General features: G+C 54.1%; 2 long non-coding RNA genes across 2 annotated transcripts; both read right to left on the bottom strand.

Moving 5' to 3' along the window:
* Positions 1 to 8,721: 8,721 nt before the first annotated feature.
* LOC138920059 (uncharacterized) lies at positions 8,722 to 9,399 on the bottom strand. Its single transcript, XR_011430697.1, has 2 exons — positions 9,266 to 9,399; positions 8,722 to 9,039 (listed from the first exon to the last, which is right to left on the bottom strand). It is a non-coding gene; the product is annotated as an uncharacterized lncRNA (long non-coding RNA).
* Positions 9,400 to 10,226: 827 nt separating this feature from the next.
* Positions 10,227 to 11,788, bottom strand: LOC102150968 (uncharacterized). The gene is made up of 3 exons (XR_289221.3): positions 11,664 to 11,788; positions 10,900 to 10,966; positions 10,227 to 10,356 (listed from the first exon to the last, which is right to left on the bottom strand). It is a non-coding gene; the product is annotated as an uncharacterized lncRNA (long non-coding RNA).
* Positions 11,789 to 18,601: the final 6,813 nt, after the last annotated feature.

Genomic DNA, 18,601 nt, shown 5'->3' with positions numbered 1-18,601 from the left:
CAGGGAAGGCTGCAGTGTGCTCTGTCTGCAGAGGGAGGAGGGAAGCTCAAGCACTCTTGTCTCAGGGGCCCAGATTCTCTAAGAAGTCTCTGAGCTCAGGACCCACCAGGCTCTCCTGCAGGGAGCACTACGATGGGGAGGAGTCACACGGACGATTTTCACCCGGTGAGGTAAACTGCAGGACACCAAAACTCTGAGAACTGTCAGCTTCGCCCGCCCTCTGTTCCTTACTGAATGCAGGGCCCAGTCATGCCCAGATGTGACATGACCTAATCCTGCCCTCTGCCCAAAGGTGAAGCCCGTTAGTCCCAAAACCTCCAGGGCCCCCGAGCTGCCTCAGGGGTGGAGCATTGGCAGGCACCGGAGAGGAGAAGATGACATGACAGAGCCCACAGCAACCGCTGGAGGAATGTGGCACAGACTAGGATGTCCTGGGTTCAGATCTTGCTTTGCCACCACTCGCTGATGACGGGCAGGTTACATGACCATTTTGTGCCTGGTGTTCACAGCCATGAAATGGGGACAGTTAGAGCACCGACCCCACGAGGTGGGGATGGTATGGGGACTGACATGAGCTTAAAGAGCTTAGAAGGGGCGGCAGGCATCAGAGCTCGGTGAACGGAAGTCATCACAGCCCATGTGGGAGGCACCGTGGGCCTCTGCCTCCTCACCCCCAGAACAGGAACTGCATGCAGCTGTGGTTTCTCAGCCCAGAGGGGCTTTAAGGTCGAGACTTGCGGTCGTTATTCCCAACCCCTTGCTACAGGGCTTTTCCTGGGAAGGGCACAGACTCAGCAAGCCCTCCGTCTGTGGTGCCGTCTGTGTCTGTGAGAAAGGGACACTGCAGGGCGGAGTTGAGGAGTCGAGGCCATGGAGGGATGTTCCCAAGGGGCCTCATTGCTGAGTGGGAAGATAGCCCTGGGCCCCCACTAGGAGTGACATTGACCAACAGGCAAGGAAAGCAATCCCCAAACCAAGCTCAGCAGGGAGCAACCAAATCTGCGTCTAATTCAACAAAAGGAGGGTCTTCAAACTGAGACATGGTCTGGCAACCAAAGGTGGCAACCCAGACTCTGGAAATATCGTAGAAGGGAAGTTGGGTCATCCGACCCCTGCATCCTCTCGGACACGAAGATGCTAGGACTCCAGTCACAGAGCCTGGGAGTCACGTTGGAGACGTGTGTTTCCCATGTGTCCCATGGCCACCTTGTCTCTCCCACAGGGCGGTAGATGCTGCCTCCACTGGGTACTCTGAAATCGAAGGCGGGTGTGCAGTCCCCTTTCGAGAGCAGAGCCCTGGGCAGTGTGCAGCGCCCTGTGTGTTTGCTGCTGTGCTCCCGGCGCCAGCCCACGCACAGGCGTTCAGTGAGGGAACCTCGTTTGGAGCCAGATTCAGACAAACCAGCTCTGCAAAGCTCTTGTTGGGACTGCATCTTCCTGCATCTGAGGAAATCGGATGGTGTTAGGACTCCCTGTGTGACAGTAGCATGGAGGGCATGCTTTCTAAATTGTCCTCACAGAAAGAGTCCAGGCAGTCCCTAAGACCCCCCTGCACCCCACAGAGATCCCCAGCTCCCAGTAAGTTCCTCTTTGCTAAGCTAATTAGAGTTGGGATTCTCTCCCTTGAGTGGAAGTGTGCTTGGGAAGTGCTAAGCCCCTCAGGGGAGGGGGCCCCTCTGAGGCTGCTAGATCTCCATAGACCTCATGGGAAGAACGGGGCAGACTTGGTGTATGGCTTTACACACCCTGTGGCAGTCCTCACAAGAGCCTGCATGAGTGGGCATCTCATCCACTTTACAGCGAGGCTTAGGGGGTTCACGGAGGGTGAGTGATGGAGCCCGACGTAGGGCTGGCACCTTCCTCCAGAGCCACCCTCTGGGGACCTGTAAGAGAAGTGACATAGAGCCGTTTCAACCAGCTTAGTTCCCTAGCGTACCTTGACCTTGACCTTCCATCCTTATTTAGAACTGCCATGCAAAGGAAACCACATAGCCATAAACTCGCAACCTGTACGCCTCGAAAACGGTGGCCTACGCCATTGTCACACAGACACCGACAGGACGGAGCAGCCCTTGTGGACATCCAGTTGGTTCCATATTGCCTCTGTCAGCTTGTCTTCCTGACCTCTCCCCCTCCCACCGGCCACAGTGCAGCCCTCAGCAGTGTCCTGCCTCCTCAGCGGCTCTCCAGAGATCCACCACAGACCTTCTGAGGTGCCTCCAGCACCAGCCCTGCCTCTGCTGACTGCCTCTGCTCCTTGGGTCATCTTGTCTGAAGGCCACCATCTTTGTTCACATTCACGGGCACACACGTGCCCACACACAGACACTCACACTACACCCCCCAAAAATACACACACAAACATACCACACATTCACACACACACAGACACACTGTGTTCACACACACCATACACACCATACACGAATACAAATTCACACAAATGCAGACACACACACACACATACACACACACACACTCCCCCAAGGCCCAAGCGTCTATGGCTGACTCTACTAAAGATGTGGTGAAGTGGAAAGGACTTACAGTCAAAGCAAGGCAACTTTGTGTTTCACGTCAGACTTCCCACCAGAAAGTGCTCGATGCTTCGTTCAGCTCTGCCTCCTGCCCCCCCAGTTTGCATGGCCCTCGCTCCCCCTCTTCTGCCGCACCCAAGGTCACGACCATTCCTTATTGGGCGTGGTTTATTACCTCTTCACCTTTTCTTTCTGACACACATCGTGGAGCCTTCACTTCCGCCTCAAATCCTCCCCACTCCCCGCTTCGGAAGGAACTGTGGATCCGCATCAAGCCAATGCTGGCCTAGGCACAGGCCACACCTCTGGGAGCCCCCTCAGGAGGCATGCGGCCCCATACTGAGGACCCCACGGAGAGGCTGAGACACAGGAGAAATGAGGCCGCTGCTCCCTCCAGCCCCATCCAACCAGTCGCAGGAGCGACCTGGAGCGGCTTAGGACCAGACCCGCCACCGGAGCCCACCCAGGTCCTGAGAGGGAAGCGCAGGAGGTGATGGTCGCTGTTGCATGCCACTAAGTTCAAGGTGGTTGGTTACATGGCAGTAGACCCTCTGAACACCTGCCAGTCTCTGTTTCAGGTCTCCACAGCCCCGCACTGACCTCAGAGCGCAGGGGTAATATTTCCTCAGAGCCTGCATTTCCACGGAACAGTCAAAAGATGAAAAAGAAGAAGAAAGGGAGGAATGGAGGGACAGAGGCAAGCAGCCAGTCTGGCAAAAAGAGAAGAGAAATCCGACCGTTGGACTGGAGAGTCCCCCAGCCCCTCGCATTGGGAAGACCCTGTCCAAGGCAGGTGGAGGGCCGGGCTCTCCTCCAGGCACCCAAAGGCCGCAAGAGCCCCACGCAGGCATGGCCCCTCCTCCTCCTCACACTGGAGCAGCACTGTCCTGGGGAGCAAAGGTCAGCTGAGCTCAGGCCCTGCTCAGGACCCCACACCATGCCCTCAGCCGGCGCACTGGGCCTGTGTCAGAGGCAGGCTGACAGTAATGTCCCCCTTGACCGCCGAGGCAGGGACATGGCTGCCCAGATAAAAGGCAGAGGGGCGGCTGCTGCCTGAGATGACCAGCCACTGCACCACCCTGAGTCGCGCCAGTTGTGGCTCTTTACCCCTGCGTCCCGTTCACAAAGCAACACAAGCCGAATCCTGCAGAAGTAGCACATGAACGTGGGCCCTTGTATAAAGGTCCCGGGTCCCAGGTCCCCAAAGCGAAAGACAGTGGTGCCTGTTCTCATCGGTTGTGTGTGTTCAATTAAAAATCTGTCACCCAAGATGGACGGGAAGATCTGTGCACAAGGATGTCCACCACAGAGCTATCCACCATTGTGAAAAGTTAGCAACAAGGGGCTGCACAAATGAGTTACATGCAAGAGATTACTTTATAGTACAAAAATGACGTTTTCATGTGAAAAATCATTTAAGCTACGTGCTTATGGTGTGTGCACTCGTGTGTGCGTATTATACTTCAATAGAAAGTTTATCTAAAAATTACCTTTTAAAGAATACTTGATGATGTGGTTAAATGCTAACAATATATTGTTAAGTAAGAGAGAATTGCATATACAGCATGAGCCAAATTTTAAATATATATATAAAATTTTGAAATAAATATATAAATGCATGTGTGTGTGTATCATTGAAAGAAAATCACAAAAATATTAAGAGAGATTATCTGTAGATAGTGAGATTATGTGCAAGTTTTCTTATGTTGACTATACTCCGTCGCATAATAATTCAAATTTTCTACATAGAACATTATCACTTAGAGTGACAGATTAGATAGATCCTGGATAGATGGATAGATAGATAGATAGATAGATGATAGGTTGGTAGGTAGATAGACAGCTAGATAGGTGGATGGATGGTAGGTTGGTAGGTAGGTAGGTAGATAGATAGATAGATGGATGATTGGTAGGTAGGTAGATAGATGGATGATAGATTGGTAGGTAGTAGGTAGACAGATAGATGGATAGATGGATGATAGATTGGTAGGTAGGTAGGTAGATAGATGACAGCAATGCCACAGAGGCGTAGTTCCTCTCAGCTCTTTCATTTGATGTGTAGACTCTTATGGACAGTTGAGAATGTTAAAGGATTCCATGTAGGTGCCAATTCTTTGAAAAACATTTCTGTTTCCATGGAAACAACCTAAGGCTCTGCCAACGGATGAATGGATAAAAAAGTTGTGGTATATATATAAAATGGAATATTATTCAGCCATAAAAAGAAGGAAATCCTGCCATTTGTGACATGAAGGGACCTTGAGGGCATTATGCTAAGTGAAACAAGTCAGACAGAGAAAGACAAATACTATATGATTTCTCATATATGTGGAATCTAAAAAAAAAAGCCAAACTCATAGAAAAAGAGATCAGATTTGTAGTTACCAGAGGAGGAGGGTGGGGGGTGGGGGAATTGGATGAAGGTGGTCAAAAGGTACAAACTTCAAGTTATAAGATAAGTCAGTCCTGGGGATGTGATGCACAACGTGGTGACTGTAGCTACACTGCTGTATGGGATATTGGAAAGTCGCTAAGCGAGTAAATCCTAAAGGTTCTCATCACAAGGAAAAGAACATTTCTTTCTCTTTTTTTTGGAACCTATATGAGATGATGGATGTTAATGAAACACTGTGGTAATCACTTTGCAATATATGTCAGTCAAGTCATGCTGAGCACCTTAAACTCACATAGTGCTGTATGCCAACTATATCTCAATAAAACTGAAAGATAAAACATCTGTGATTTGGTTTCCTCTCCATCTCTTCAAGAAGATCTCCAGAGCTGAGGAGGAGGAGAAAGGCACTCAGAAGAGTCGATTCTGCCATCCCAAACCTCCACTTGCCCGTGGCCTGTGGGCACGTGTCGGCTCACACTTGACACGTCCCTCTTCCTCTGGACAAGGCAGCGTGGGTCCCCAGGTGCACACCATGCTGACGGTAATCTAAGCGGCAGCCCTTCCCCCATAGGGCACAGAGACCCTGCTGTTTGCTGGTTGGGATATAACAGCACTGCAGGGGGTGGCGCTGGTTCCACAGAGGCCGGGAGCCTGGCTCTCCAGCAACAAAAACCACCAATGGGAAGAAATGCTCAGAAACCAGCTCAGTCACCATGGAGGGCAGTTCAGACTCAATCAAGATGCATTTGATCCCAGCCAGGATGAGTGCTCTACAAAGAAAATACATTCAGAATACTTGGACACAATTACAAAACTGAAAAGCTTCCTATAAAGCAATCCGGGATAAAAATCTTATCTAGAGGGCCAGCCCCGTGGCCAAGTGGTTAAGTTTGCACGCTCCGCTTCGGCAGCCCAGGGTTTCACTGGTTCGGATCCTGGGCACTGACATGGCACCACTTGTCAGGCCATGCTGAGGCGGCATGCCACATGCCACATGCCACAGCTAGCAGGACCCACAACTAGAATATACAACTATGTTCTGAGGGGATTTGGGGAGAAAAAGCAGGGGAAAAAAAAGAAAAGAAGGTTGGCAACAGTTGTTAGTTCAGGTGCCAATCATAAAAAAACATCTTATCCAGAAACCCTGAGACTGAACTCCCAGAGAACCGCCAAGCAGCCACGCTGCCTGCAAGCAGGGCTCAGGGGCCAGAGGAAACAGAGGAGAAAAGCAGCTGAACGAGAACCCAGGATCTCCCGGGAACTGTTTGAAACATGTTATCTGAATGACAAGAAAGATGACCAAGAGAGAATGCTGGAGAGAAAAGGGGGAGAATACAGAAAAAGACCATTTCTAAACAGAAAAATATCATGCAGATAATGTCAGTTTTTAGGACGAGTTCACAGAGCAGCACGACTGGTCTGCTGTGAGATAAACAGCAGTTTGATTACCTAGGAGACGGGAAAAGTTAAGCAACAGCCCCAGTGCTTATAGCCTCAGGGACAAACCCTCGCCCTCTGCTGGGGGTGCTGGGACTGGATTCCTACAGCCTTCTGGGGAAGACTTCTGCAATAGCAAGTTTCAAAATACACGCCCTCAGTGACCCAGTGACCTCGCCCTCGTGCTGACCCCACAAGAGAAAGGGCCACACCCTGCGGGCCTGTGCACACATGCTCCTTGGCTTGCCTCGTGTGCTCCTTTCCCGGCACCGACTGAGGCAGCAAGACACAACCGGAACATCCAGCAAATAGAAAGATAAAACTCTTTAAGAGAGACCTGGTCAAACTGTCAGACGCATTTTCTGGAATAGTAAGCAGCAACCGACAAAAATGACTCCAATCCCTCTCTGTGGCCTCAGCGGGATAACCAATGCGCTGGGGCTTTGGCAGGGAGCTTGTTTGCTTTGCAACGCTTTATTTTCTACTTCATTTCTATTTCCTATGTCTGTTTTTTAACACAAATATTTCTGAGGTAGCACCGCCTTAAATTAAATTTAAAATGGCATAACACAATGGTCAAAGAAAAAAATATATTGTTTTTTTGTTTTAGGGGTTTTTTGCATGGGACCGTCCCTGGAGTGGACGTGAGTGTGGAGAGGGGGCGGGGCCCTGGAATGCTCACTCGTAGCCTGGGCTCAGTCTTAGCTGCACAGGTGCTCGCTTTGTTTTTATTCTTTATACGGTCCATGTGGTTTAGATGCTCTTCAGTGTGTGAGTAAAATTTCATAATAAATTAATTTTAACATTGTGTATGAACTCAGTTTCCCAAATCGTGAAATATAAGTCATAATTCAGTTTGTTCTGGTACAGTGTAAAAAATGGCAAAATGTTCATCAAAATAGAGAAAAAAAAAAACAGTATGCGTCACACAGTGGACAAGCTACCAAGTGTTTGGGCTCCTCCTCTCACCTGTGACCCCTCCACCCACTTCACCCTGCTCCGCCCCTCACCTCTGGCACACACTAATCTGTTCTCTGAATCAGTGAGCTCAGGTTTTTTTAATTCCACATATAAAAGAGATCATACAGTATTTGTCTTTCTCTGTCTGTCTTTCTCAGTCTTATTTCACTTAGCATAATGCCCTTGAGGTCCATCCATGTTATCACAAATGGCAAGATTTCATCCTTTTTTATGGTTGAATAATATTCCTCTGTGTGTGTGTGTGTGTGTGTGTGTGTGTGTGTGTGTGTGAGGAACATTGCTGCTGAGCTAACATCTGTGCCAGTCTTCCTCTGTTTCATGTGAGATGCCGCCACAGTGTGGCTTGACAAGCGGTGCTAGGTCTGCACCCGGGATCCGAACCTGTGAACCCCAGGACGCCAAAGTGGAGTGCCTGAACTTAACCACTACACCACCAGGCCAAGAGATGGGACACAGCCCTGGCAGGCTGAGGAGTCCCCACCCTGCAGACCTCCGCCCCTTACACTGGTGCTCCCAGGGAGCACGACGAGGGGTGTGAAGTGAGGAGGAGAGGCCAGGTAAGGTGCTGGCTGGTGGCCCTCCTGGCCAGGCCCCTGGCTCCCTCTGCTAGGGCTCTGGGACTGGAGAAGGTGCCCCTTGGAGAGGTGTTCACCCACCAGCCCCCACCCCTCCCGGGTGGGGCTTTTGCCCCCTCAACCCTTCCTGTCCTGTGAGCAGAGATGCAAAGACCTTTGGGTGTGTGGCAGAATGTGGGCAGGTGGCCACCGGAGGGCCCACACGCTGACAAGATCTGCTACCCCTATGACAGCTGGCTTCCTGCTCCCACCCCCTGAGGCCAGGCAGCTACAGATCCCAGCCTACCGAACCAATGGAAGTCAGCAGCTCCATATCCACCTGTGGTCCTGAAGACGACCCCCACAAGAGTCCTGACCTCGCTTTCAAATGGAGGGAAAGGGGGCCCAGGCAGGGGTGACACACCCACACTCCACAGCTTCCAAGCAATGGTCAAGACCTGAACTCGAGTCCCAGACCCCACATCCGTGCCCTCGAAGCCCCAGAGAAGAGCAGCCCTCCATTATCATCTCTGATGGAGAGGAATTGCCCTTGAGCCAGAGCCGATAAAGTGACTTAATCCTCTCCACTTCCGCACAAAGCACTTGTCTTCATTACGGCTGTCGGAATCTCCAAGTAAATTAGTCACCGGGGAAGGCTGTGGGCCACGGAAAGTAATAAAACATACTGACACTGGCAAGAGTTAATTAAAGCTTTTACAAGAGTTTGAGCCAAACCCCAAGGCATGGAGAAACTAATGAAATTCACACTCATCCCCAGCCTGGTCAGCTACACAGGTACTAATAAGCCATTGACAATTAGTGCAAGTTTACTCTTTCTTTAATGACAATTGGAAACGTGGAGTATGAAAGACAGCGTTCCCCAGTCTACAGAAAGAGACAAGGGCCTTCTTGGACAGACATGTTTGCTTTTTGTCCACAACATTTTAGCTTTGGGTGGTGAGAAAATAAACTGGGCAAAGAAAGGTTATTGTGTGTGACAGTTCATCCACGTCTAATAATGACACCTCCCTCTGGGGCCTTGGCCGGGATCCCGAGTCCTGAGGGTCAGCAGAGCCAGTGGACACTCAGGTAGAGAGGAAAGCCACAAGGAAGCCGGGAGGACGACTTGAGCCGGCCCCTGAGGAGACAGGCAGCCTGCCAAACACCACATACAGAGGAGAACAAGTCGCCACAGGGAAAACCCTGCCCCCACGGCCAGCGGCCAGGCGTCAGGGCCACCTAGGAGAGGGCAGGGTGGCCTCCCTCAGGGTGAAGGCTGGCATCCTCAGGCCAGAAGCACGCTTCCAGACCTGTTCCAAAAGGACGCCCAAGACCCCGGCTGCCAGCGTAGACCTTCCACTTACTCGAGGGGTGGCCGTGCCTCCCAGTCGCTGTGTGAGCTTGGGCCAGCGATTCTCCTGGGGTCCTGGACACACAGCAGCAGTCTCAGCTGGGAGCTTGTCGGAAATGCCCGTTCGCGGACCCGCCAGAGGCCTCCTGATGGGGAAGTCCTGCAGCAGGCCCGGCCCAGGCGCCAACAGCCCCAGCGCCTCTGACTCGCAGTTCCCTTCCAGGCCCTTCTTTTGAGAGGTCACACCTGGGAGAGACTGTCATTGGAGCCCTGGCACAGAAGGGGGCTTGGTGACAGCCAGAGCAGATGGAATGAAGAAGTGTAACAGTACTGAGTTTCCCGTCTCCAGGAGAGTTTAAATAGAGGTCAAGCAGTCACTGGGCAGGGTGGGATCCCCAGGATTCAGCATCAACTCAAGGGCAGTGAATTTGTAATGGGCAAAACCAAAAAGACACATTGATGGATGGAAAAAGCAAAAGTTGAAAAAGTTAACTGTGGAATCTGGGAGGTGGGCATATGAGTATCCACTGAACAATTCATTCAACTTCTCTGGAAAAGTTTGTAAAATTTTATAATAAAATGTTGTGAGAAGAAATCAAGTGAAGAACTGAGTTTGACAACCATCCTGGGACCCTGCATCCGTGGTTCTCTGGCACCCACACCTGCCTCATACACAATGTGCACATCCAGCCCACCCTGCGTTGGCCAATCCCAGAGGTGCCCAGGGGAACTCCTCGGCAGGCTCAGCTGCAGGAGCAGAGAAGGTCACTAAGGATGGGGCAAAAGCAAGGGAAGCACGGAACCCAGGCCTCGACTCACCCACACCAGGGGCTTCCTCCAGAGGGAGCACCTCAGGGTCCTAGAACTACAATCCGGAAATTTTATACAAGGGCTACAGAAACTAAGGAGGAAGGAAAGCCAGTGAAATAGGTTATCCTCCGTTCCGTGTCAGCATCAAGCCAAGTGAATGACACCCGAGACTTACAGACGCCAAGAGAAGATCCACCCAGGGCACTTAATTAACAAGGTGATAAGTGGGTCCTCAGAGCAGAATGGGGATTGAGGCGGGAGTGCCATCTCCAACCATTTAAATCAGCAACGATTCTGTGAAAAACGAGAGGGGAACCTGTGGACAAAGGCGAATCAGGGCAGGTATGCCAGGTGGGCGGTCTGCCCGAGAAGCATATGGACTCAGCTGTGCCCAAGGGTCTACCAGGAGCTTTTAAAGTGCTCATTCCCAGCTCCACCCCCAGATCCACAGAACGGGGTTCACTAAGGGACAGATGGTCTGCATTTTTACCAAGCTTGCGGGGCTATTCGGACAAGCGGCCACACTAAGAACCAAGAACCCCACCCTGGAAGCTCCCCGGGCTGGAGGCAGGCGCCCTGGGCCCCGCAGCCCAGCACCTCGGTGCTGAGGAGGGACGCTGCAGGCGCCACCACCAACCCGCGGGGGCAGCCCTCAGCTCAGGACCCAGCAGCCTCCTCCCCCTCCAGGGGACCAGCTCTGAGACTCCCCGGGGCCCTGCAGGACCCTACTCATTAGTCCACCGTGCAGGCTGCCTGCCTGCCCCACTCCCCCACCCACGTCCCCTGGTGTGCAGATAAACAAAGGCTGTCCAGATGAGATCAAGAAAAGTCACTTACTCAGAGCTTCCGGCAGCCTGGGAGTCAGCCAGCATCACCTGCATGTGGCAGGCCAGGGGTGGGAAAGCTTTATGATGGAAAAAGGGAGGATCAGGGTGCCTGAGAGCACCGGATGCGGGCAACTAGAGTGGGGCGTCTCCTGTGACAGGTCAGGGGGCACAGTTGGCTTTCTCTTCTGGTTGATGCTAAGTTGGACGCGGGGACAAAAATTAGGGAAGCTGGCAGTTATTGACCAAGCCTGGCCATCGGGCCAGTTGCTGCAGAGGCTGAGGTCTGGCTCTCTGGCTGGTGCTGCAGCCTGCGGTCAGGGTTCTGTCGTCATGCCTGGTCTGGCCATTGTCTGTCAGTGTATGTGTCTCGCACTGGCACCCTCCCACACATGCTAGGCACACTCCAACCTTTGTCTCAGGGTCTGCTCTTGGGGACTTAGTACAAGGTCAGCCCGAGGGATGATTATGGTTACGGGGCCTCCAAATCAGCTGAGCCATGGGGCCACCCCCAGAGGCCTCACCAGCTCTCTGCCCACCTGGCAAGGCTGCAGGGCGGGCCCATCTCAGGCCAGCCGAGAGCTCAGAAGCAGGAGAAGGAGGTCTTCCTCTCCCTGATACACCCTGTGGCCAACACAGTAATGGCCCCCAGAGATGTCCACATCCTAACCCTGAAACCTGTGAATACGGCACTTTATAGGGCAAAAGGGACTTTGCAGATGTGCTTAAGGACCTTGAAGTGGGGGGATTACCTTGGACCACCCAGGGGGGACCTACCATAATCACATGAATCCTTAGGAGCAGAGAATCTGGCTTCGGACAGAAAGACGTGAAGGGGAAGACGGGTCAGAGAGACGCCTCTGCTCGGTGGTCAGCAGCCCCCATGTCCCCATCCTGGGACTGCACCAGGCTCTGGGCAGCCAGCCATCCTGCCCTGTGCCTTCTCCTCCTTGTCCTCGGGTCCAAGCCTCTTCGAGGAATTGCCCAGAGTCCCAACTCCAAGCCCCTGGAGGAAAGGTTACCCTCAACAGCCCTTGGATATAAAACCCAACTGAGGAGTCTGTAGCGCACGGTGGAATCTCAGCAGGGCAGGGGGAGGACGATGTAGGGTGGACACAGACTAAATCTACACCTGGGCCTCCGTTCTCGCGACGCCAGTGCACAGGTCACACGGCTGCTGCTGCTCTGCAGGGGGACCTTAAACAGCCCCTGGACGTGTGTCTCGCTGATGACTGCGGAACAAACTTCTCTCTCAACAGCATACTTGTTACCCTCGAGCAAAACTTTCTCAGGTCAGGCAGCTCCAAGAATGACCCAAAGATCCAGGACCACATGACGAGGCCCAGAGTGGCCTCCTCTGCCCCCAGCTGCAGCCACATGGAAGCAGCACAAATGCCCTAACAAGGAGCACCTGCATGCCATGCCTTTGTTCACACTGTTCCCTCTGCTGTTGCCCCTCTCCTTTCCTTCCAAGAAAACTCTTACATAGTCATCAGAACCCAACTTAAATATCCCTTCTGTGGAGACTGTGCATCACACTGTTGTGGTGAGTTCCCCAGGAGTGAATGAGATGGCACCAGGTAAGCAGGAGCCAGGCAGGGAATCAGGGCAGCTGGAACTCTGGAGTGGCCATGGGCCTGCAGAGGTGTCCTGCCATGAGCTGAGGGGCTTCAGGCTGCCCTTGGAAAAGGGCATGGCCTTGGGCCAGGCAGATCCCTTCAGCCAAGGGCAACCCTCCCAGCTGCGGAGGGAATGACCCCCTTGGTTCTGCGGTGGGGCCTGCGATGCCCACCAGGCAGCACAGGCAGAGTGAGCAATGCCACCCTCAGCTCTTGCTGGACGGCACTGGCCAGCTGAGCGATGCCCATCTCTCCTCTAGGTGAGCTCCTGGGGTTCAGGCCTGGGCCTCAGTCACCCGGTCACTCCGTCAGGGCAGGCACAGACCACTCTGTAGGCAGAGCTCTGGTCTCCGGACACCCACCCAGGTCTGAGTGACAGGCTGCTGTCCCCCTCAGAATAACTTAAGGTTAACCCTCATAAGTAGCAGCGCTCAGAGTCACTGCTGGGATGACGCAGCGGAAGCCTGAGCAACCCAGCAGGGGTCCAGCCTCCCGGAGCCACCGGGCTGGTGCAGAGGCTGGGGCCCACACAGGAGAGCGTCTATCAGGGCTTCTGAGGACACGTCTTACTGCAAAACGCAAGGCGAGAGGACTAGAGGATGCTCGTCCCTTCCTGTCGGTCCCGGGTTCTGTTCCTGCTCTGGTGACCAAACCAGAACCCAGGGGCTGGCCAGTGTGGTCAGGTGACCAGGCTGACCCACAGGCCCTGAGCTCCAAAGTCCTGGGCTGAGAGCTCCCCATTCCACAAGCAAGAATCACGTGTAAAGAACTGGCAACTCCGTCCTTCTGCAAAGTCCACCAGGCGATGGAAAGAGAGGGCCGCCAGTGTAGCAAAGAAACATGCAGAAGGCCCAGCTGAATTTGAATTTCAGATAATGCATAATTTTCGGCATAAGTACATACTATGCAATATTTAGGATATACTAAAAATGTATTTGCTGTTTCTCCCAGCTTAAAATTTAGCTGGGTGCCCTGTATTTTAACTGGCAACCGTAGGAATAGGATGTCAGAAGCCATGCCAGGCCTTTATGTCACCTCTGGGCAGATGCCACAGCACTGGCAACAAGTAAGGCAGGTTGTGTTCAGCTTCCAAGGACCAACCTGATGTGAGTCTGCTGAAAATTGGCCACGCCTGGGGCCCCTGGATCCAGCTCCGCCCCCGGATCCGGGCTTCCGTCACCTGACAATCTGGAAAGATTCTCGGTTCTCATGGCAATAGCATTATCTACTTTTCCACCTCCCTGATCTGCTGGCCACCGGCTACTGACCCAGCCACAAACCTGGTTCCCATCTGTGTCACTTGGGCGGTTTCATGCTGAGAAAAAGAAAACAATTGGGAAACCCAACTCAAACGGTCTTAAACAGAAGGGAAATCTATGGGACTCGAAACTGGAAGCTCTAGCAGTCTGTGAGCTTCCGGTGGGCTGGCCCCCGGGGTGTGTCCCGCCTGAGTCTCCACACTTCTCTTACAGCCTCCTCTTCGGCCGAGCCGTCCTCGTGTGCCAAGGCCACTGGCAGCTCTGGGGGCTGCGTGCTGCTTCATTCACCCCGACGTGAGAAAGAAGGAAGGAAGGGGGAGCAGGGTGGAGAAGCGGAAGACAGCTATTCGTCCCCCAACTACAGAGCACGGTCCTTCACTGGGCTCTGTCTGAGCTCCCGTCAGTCACCTGCCCACCTCTGAACCGACCGAGCTGACGAGCTGACATGAGACCAGCAGAACCCACTCCATGAGCTGCAGTGGTGGGAGTCCCTCTCGAACACCTCGGCTGCAGGGCCAGCATCCCTGTCCCACTGCCCTGCCCCTGGCCACATCCAGCATGACAGCAGGCAGGTGGCACCTGCACTGGATAGGAAAGTCAGCAGGCAGGGTGCCTTCCAGGGAGATTTAGACCCTAATTCTTTCTGGACCCACATGAAGCAGGTCACTTTCCAAGGACACCAAAAACAGTATGTCCCTCTCACATGCTCTTATGATGTGATAGTGACACGGTCCCATTGAGGGAGGTCTTCTTTGTTTCCTATTCTTTGAATCTGGGTAGGTCTGTGGTTATGGCAGAAGTGACACTACGCGACTTTCAAGGCTAAGTCATAACAATGATGCAGCTTCCCCTGACACTCCAGGGGAGCATCTTTCTTGGAACCAGCCCACCATGCTGTGAGGAAGCCCATGCAGCCACGTGGAGGTGTTCCGGTGACAGCCCCAGCTGAGGCCCAGCCAACAGCCAGCATCAACTCCAGACGTGGGTGTGAGCAGGCCTTGGATGATCCCAGGCCCCGGCCTTCGGATCTTCCCAGGTGACACCCCAGACTTCATGGAGACAGGCTGTCCTCACACGGTAGCTGACCCACAGAATGTGTGATCATAATAGAGTGGTTGTCAGTTTACACCACGAAGCTTTGTGGTGGCTGCTGCCCAGCACTAGGTGAGGGAACCCCACTCCTACAAGGTGCCAAGATTCTCCAGGACCAGGCCCAGCAGGGTGAGTGTGAAGGGCCCCAGGCCCTCAAGATTTGCAGGTTCTCCCCACTCCCTGAAAACTGAACCACAGAGAGCTTTGTGGTTTAGACAGACTGCATTTCCTGAGAAAGGACAAGGGACCGTGAAAGCCCCGTGACTGTTCCGGAGGCAGCGTGGGACCTGGAGCAGTCCAAGAACGGGGGAGGGCGGGAGCCAGGCGCCCCCAGAGGCGGGGAGCGGGCTCGTCTCTCGGGGCGCGGCGCCGCCGTGGGGACCGAGCCTTCCTCGCAGCCACAGCCCTGGGGAAACGTTTCCGCTGCGCTCTTCGCAGACGGACCGGACCAAACCGCGTCCTCCAGCCCGCCGCTCGGGTGACCACCACTGACTTCAAAACACGAAGGACGAGCAGGGTGTAAAGGTCTCAGAAGCCCATGTGATGCCTCTCCGGGACGACCAGCGTTTGTGTTTCTTCCATCCAGTAGGAGGTACACGCCCCTGCACACACACTCACTCCTGAGACGCACACCCCCGAGGCTCCTTCCGAGGCCGGCTCCCTCCTCCGCGAGGCTCTGTGATCCTCTGCCGCCCTCGCCCTCCCCGAGCGGGGGACACGCGCAGGCGCGGCCGGGAGGACCCAGAGGCGCCGGCTCCGGGGCGGACTGCCTCGCCCCCTCCGCCCGCCCTCCAATCAGAGTCAACTGCTTGGTGCCCAAAGTGGCAGCAGCCCTCCTAGTGGCCGCCTCCAGGAACGCCTCCTCCATGAACCCAAAACCCCAGGGCAGGCTGCTGCAGGTTATAACCACAGCTCCCTGCTGGGCTCCTGGCCTTGCCCTGTCACCTGTCTCCATGGCCCCCTACCTTGCCCACACTAGAACCCTCAAACCCTAGCCCTATATGGTGGTCGCAGACACCTCGGGCAGAAGTGGCTCCATTTTGCCATTGCAAATAAATCTGGGTGTCTGCACACTAGACCTGCTTTCTAAAGGCTCTGAGAAGTCCTGCATACCTCGTGCATATTTGTGCAAGGAAACTTTTAGGTGCACACCTGATATCCAACGGTTTGGGAAACGCTACTCCAGTTCTGAGGATGAGAACCTAACAACCTGTTGTCACTGAGCACTCTGGGCCATCTCCCAACTCATAATGCCCTCCTTCACGTCATCTCATCTAAACCCCACAAGAAGCCTAAGAGGTGAACACTGTCATGCCTCTCTTTTTCTTTCTTTCTTTCTTTCGTTTTGTAGCAGACAAGGAGACTGGAGTTTGGAGAAGCTTGGTGACCCACCCAGCGTCCCCCAGCTAGCACCAGGGACCCACCCTCACTGTCCCTCAAGAACACAGCGTTCTGCATGTCAAGGAGGCTGCAGGGCTTCCTCTGTGCGGAAACTTCTAGACACTGGCTCCTCCTTCTCAGAGCTCAGTGAGGGGCACTGGCTACGGCTCAGAGAAGGAACACCACTGTCCTCACAGCCCTCAGCCCTGGAGGACATAGAGGGAGTATCATTGTTACAATCATTGAAGTATCACCATAAACTCACCAGTTACAAACATTTGGTGTGCTTCAATGCCCTGTGGCCATTATTCTTACTGATGCTAAATCGTCTGCTGGGGCCAGTGGGAGCCTCTTTGGGTTGGCTCCCGTGTTCTTTTGACAGCACCACAGTGGTCTTGGGTGGTCTCCTGGGTTTCTGGGAAGACGAGACATCCTGGCTCATCTTGCCCGTCTCCTGCCCTTCCCTGGACTCGGCCGCTCCTCTGGGTCAGCTGGGTCCCTTCTGCTGAGAAGTTGCGTTGAGAGGTGCTCAGGGCTGCCTGGCTGCCGTTTTTTGGAGGCGTCCTCAGTGAAGAGGTTAAGTGTGTGTGTTGACTTTTACTTAGCAAGTGTGGCTGCCAGACTCTCGGGGGGCTCCCACAATGCCCACTCCTTGTACTCGGGCCTGGTTGTCCTCTCCCCTTGAGGATGGGCCCTGTGACTTGCTTCTGAACAACAGAATATGGCCAAGGTGATGGGTGGTCACCCCTGTGATAACCTTACATGAGACTGTACCTCGTTTTTCTGGGACACTCTCTCTCTCCCTCGCTGGCTTTAAGGAAGCAAGTGGCCATGTTGGGAAGCCCCACGTGGCTAAGAACAACCCACAGGGAGCTGACAGCCCTCCATGAGCGTGTGAGCTTCAAAGTGGATCCTTGCCCAGTGGCGCCTTCAGTGGGGCCGCAGCCCCCGCAGGCATCTGGACTGCAGCCTGTGAGACCCTGAGGCAGGGAGCCCAGCTATGCCGTGCCACAGGCTGACCCGCGGCCACTGTGAGGTCAGGAGCGTGCGCTGTTGGAAGCTGCTGAGCGTGTGGCTGTTTGTTACGCAGCAGCAGAAAACTAACCCAATAACGGGGTATGCTTCGCTGATTTTCCTTTCAAATTGAAAAGAGATCCACCGTGGAGGCAACAAGTCAAGCACCCTGAGCGTAGGACCTGCCGGAGGCTCACGTGGCAATGTGCAGTGGGCAGCACCCGACTGGGTGGCCTCCAGCTGTGACCCATGAGCTGCCGGAGATGGGGTGGCAGGAAAGGGAAGGGTCAGAGGAGAGACAGGGAGACCCGGCTGCCTGTGCACCCCTCTTTCTCATCCCAGAGGAGGCAGGAGGCGCTCCCAGGAGATGCCCTGAGGAGAAGGGGTCCTGGCCCACCCTGTCACTGCTGAGGTCCAGAAGTCTGGAGCTCCTCAAATGACACGGACAGCACTTCCTGCCCACCAAGCCAGAGACAGAAGGCTCACCAGCCACGCGGGCCAGGCTTTAGAAGTCCTGACTCCAGAGGTTCCGGCAACACCAGACTCAGTGGCCTCAGAAGCAGCAGAGAGATGGCTCTGGGGCACGGCCTCGGCTTCCCCGCACCAGGCGTGCCCGGCCCGCCCCTCCTCCCGCCACATCCACCCACCCCCCTGGGGAGCAGGCTCTCAAGGAGGAGCCCTGCTGTCACCCACTTAGTGGCTGACCCGTGCTCTTCACCTGGTGGGATGACGAGTGGCCAAGCAGTGGGCGCAGCACGGAGGTCAGAAGGACACGACGCATGCCAGTGAGAAGAGAGGACAGGAGGAGTGACAAAATGGGTTCAGTCAGCGTTTGGGTTCCCAAACCTTAGAGGCCAGAGATTTTCCCGGAGAGTTTGTGAAACAGATCCCTGGGCCCCACATGTGTGTATGCGTGTGTGTCCGGGAGTCTGTCTTTGTTTCAGCCTTTATATGTGTCTGAGTGTGAACGTATGTAGGTATGTTTATCTGGGTGTGGACGAGAGGTGCTTTCTCTCACAGAGGCTGATTCAGAACGTCTGGGGTGCGGCCCGAGAGTCGGCATTTCCATCAGGTTCCCGGGGAATGCTGATGCTGCTGGTCCAGGGGCCGCACCTGAAGCAGCAAGGGGTTGAAGGACGGACGAGTGATGTACACCACCCGGAAGCAGTCAGGCATGCCTTGGAGGGGACACAAATAGTGCACGTCACACATGTACACACAATTACACATATGCACAGAGATATGCACCTGTGCACACACATGCTTACACGCACAGAGACACATACACAAAGCCTTTCACCCTGACTCACAAAAACACATAGACACCTGTAAACATACAGACATGCAAGCA

Source organism: Equus caballus, chromosome 22 (assembly GCF_041296265.1).
Source record: "Equus caballus isolate H_3958 breed thoroughbred chromosome 22, TB-T2T, whole genome shotgun sequence".
NCBI lineage: Eukaryota > Metazoa > Chordata > Mammalia > Perissodactyla > Equidae > Equus > Equus caballus.
Note: the sequence above shows the minus strand (reverse complement) of the source record. Positions and strands in the feature narration are given on the sequence as shown.